The 3,397-nt window shown below is 40.1% G+C and overlaps 1 protein-coding gene across 1 annotated transcript in view; it reads left to right on the forward strand.

Moving 5' to 3' along the window:
- Positions 1-3,397, forward strand: part of LOC106880886 (L-asparaginase) — a 31,509-nt gene that overhangs the window by 1,187 nt on the left and 26,925 nt on the right. The window lies entirely within an intron of this gene.

Consider the following 3,397-nt stretch of genomic DNA (forward strand, 5'->3'; position numbering starts at 1 on the left):
AAAATCCCAGATTCATAATCTCTATTTTTATACGCGCACTCACACATACATACACACGACTGAGCACAGAAAATTGATTAGAATAGCTTTTAAAATAATCAAATTGAGCTTAACTCCTTTTCTAGCCTGTTAAATTTAAAAAAAAACAACATAAAACTAAGTAAAATATGGAAGAAATGTGAAGTAAAAATTACCAAAGACGAAAATTATAAGCTGTGGTCTAATATTCCCGAGCAGGAGTGGCTGTGTGGTAAGTAGCTTGCTTACGAACCACATGGTTCCGGGTTCAGTCCCACTGCGTGGCACCTTGGGCAAGTGTCTTCTACTATAGCCTTGGGCCGACCAAAGCCTTGTGAGTTGATTTGGTAGACGGAAACTGAAAGAAGCCCATCGTATATATGTATATGTATGTGTGTGTGTCTCTGTGTTTGTCCCCCCAAGATCACTTGACAACCGATGTTGGTGTGTTTACGTCCCCGTAACTTAGCGGTTCGGCAAAAAAAGACCGATAAAATAAGTACTAGGCTTACAAACAATAAGTCCTGGGGTCGATTTGATTCGACTAAAGGTGGTACTCCAGCATGGCCGCAGTCAAATGACTGAAACAAGTAAAAGAGTAAAGAGTAAACTATTGATATAATACAAAAAGAAGCAATGCATGAAATGCACATTCAATAACTGATAAATATAAAATCGATTTACAAAAGTAATATGACTCGTAAATACCTACACATTTGTGAAATTTACATATTATTGAAGATAGGGCGAGCACAGCGTCACTGGTCGCGTACTTACGTCGAAGTTTGTTCTTAGCATCCAAGCAATTAGATTTATGTATGGAACACTGTCAGTGTTGGAATTCGCAAAATTGAGCGAATGATTAACAAATCCACTCACAAGGCTTTGGTCAGTCAGGGGCTATAGTAGCAGACACTTACCCTTGGTGCCATGCAGTGGAACTGAACCCAGAATGATGTGTAAGCTTCTTACCACATAGCCACGTCTGTGCCTAGTATTATAAGCAGGTTCATCAAAAGCAAGAATATTTTCATCTTGAATTTCAATATCTGGAATTTTACTTGCTTCCTTGCTGATTATTTTCCTATGTGTGCTAGAATTACATCTATGTCTGCATTGCTTGTTGTGAAAAGAAGTAAAACTAGTTTCCTGTCAGCCATTTCTCTTGTAATTAGTTTCTTAATGACTCAGTCCACTGGCTTTGGTAGACTTGAAATATATTCATTTGCTTCAATTAATGCTCCGTACTCTTTTTAACCTTTTTTTACAAATCCACCTGAGGACGTCCTTGGTTCTGTGGGACAATTTTCTTTTTGAATAAACTGATTAGCTCTCATGCTAGTGCCACAGAAAAGTACCCAGCACACTCTGTAAAGTGGCTGGTATTAGGAAGCGCTTCCAGTCATAGAAACCATGCCAAATTACCAGCTCTGGTCAAACCGTCCAGCCTATGCCAGCATGGACAATGGACATTAAATGATGTTGCTGCTGCTGATGATGGTGATCCAATCTTTGGGAGTGAGTAGAAATAGGTTTTGCTAAATGGCTTAAATTCAAATTAAAGAATCATTTTTTTTCCCTAGTTTTAAAAAGTGGCATTTACTGATCCTGGGATTTCTATAACACTCAGAATACTAAAAACGAACCCGGCTGCTTTCAAACCCCCTCCCTCCAGAAAAATAATCCAGAATGCTTGTCTGTTACTGGACCGATCCCAAAATCTAACCAGTTCGTGACAGTCACAAGGCCAAACATCCCTGAAAATTTCATCCAAATCCCTCCAGTGGTTCTTGAAATATCTTGTCCATGGACAAACAAACGAATATGACTGAAAACAATACCTCCGCCTTTGCTAAGGCAGAGCTAATGAAGACCAGACAGACCAGATGGTCATTGTTGGAACCTTTTTTGATAAGTCTCCTCAGGCTAAACAGCAGGATCTTGGGTAATGAGACAACATGTAAGCATCTGAGTGGTCATCTCAACCTGCTAGAAAGAGCAGAGAAATTCTAAAAGCGTAAGTAATTCTGGATATATTACACAATGCTTTATTGTCTGTTGTTGTATGAAAAAATGCGGTGGTCACATCAGGAAGGGCTTTAAAAATGGAGTTGCTCAGTCAGGACTAATGCACAGTTATCCTTTATAATTTTGGTACAAAGCTGGCAATTTTTTACAGGGAGGTGTATGTCGATCATATCAAACCCAATGCTTACCTGGTACAACCTGGACAGAATGAAAGGGCAAGTTTAACCTCAGTGGCGTTTGAACACAGAATATAAACTAACCAGAGGAAATTCTGCTAAGCATGTCCTCCAGCACTCTAACTGTTCTGCCAACTTTCCACCTTAATGACGTCAGGATATCAATAACAACAACGCCACACCATTCACAGAATCAACATCAGCAGCAATAACTGCAGAGACCTATGCATAGTCAGTCCATTATGGGAAGTATCAAGGCTGTAGATCTGTGTCAAAGTTGTCTATAAAAGTACACTGACATTACAAGAAGAACGAACAACAAAAATAGGCGATGGTGTACTGCACTCTGTGCCTGGGAAAGGGATGGGATAGTCATGGGTAGAATGCCTTTCATATTTTTCATATTCATTCGTGGGTGACATTGCACCAATGAACTTGAATTGAAAGAGAAAGCAGTCATTTTACCCTCAAATCACATCCTAATATGTTGTGTGTGTGTGCGTGTATATCTCTCTCTCTCTATGTATATATATATACATAATACATATGTATTGGGACCACTTTCAGACCATGCCATCTGTTATACAGACAGCCACACTTACTAACTATGCTGATGACACAAAAGTAGTACAAGCAACCTGCTGATGCTAATCTTCTACAGAAAGACCTAGATGCCATTTGTAAATGGGCTGATGAAACACAACATGCAATTTAATGCAGGCAAATTCCAAACCCTTTGCTACCAGCTAATTTGGTGCTCAGAAGTCACAACAACAATACTTTGGACCAGAATCCTAGAATCACATACGGTGCATGATCTTGGGATTGATACGAGCAACAATGCCTTGTTTCACTTGCATATCACCAAAATGGTGGCAGTGTGCAGGCAAATAACCTGATGGATTCTGAGAACCTTCAGAACAAAGGACCAGGAAACTATGCTGGTCTTATAGAGGACATTTATCCTCAGCTGTATGGACTACTGCTCTCAACTGTGGTCACCTTACAGTGTAGGATTAATAGCGGAACTGGAGGCAGTTCAGCGTGGCTACACAAGGGAGATTACATCAATGGAACAGCTGAGCTACTGGGAGAGACTGAAAGAGCTACAACTCTACTCCCTGGAGCGAAGATGGGAGAGGTATGCAATGACATATGTGTACAAGATACTGGGG

This window comes from Octopus bimaculoides, chromosome 11 (genome assembly GCF_001194135.2).
Source record: "Octopus bimaculoides isolate UCB-OBI-ISO-001 chromosome 11, ASM119413v2, whole genome shotgun sequence".
Classification (NCBI taxonomy): Eukaryota; Metazoa; Mollusca; class Cephalopoda; order Octopoda; family Octopodidae; genus Octopus; species Octopus bimaculoides.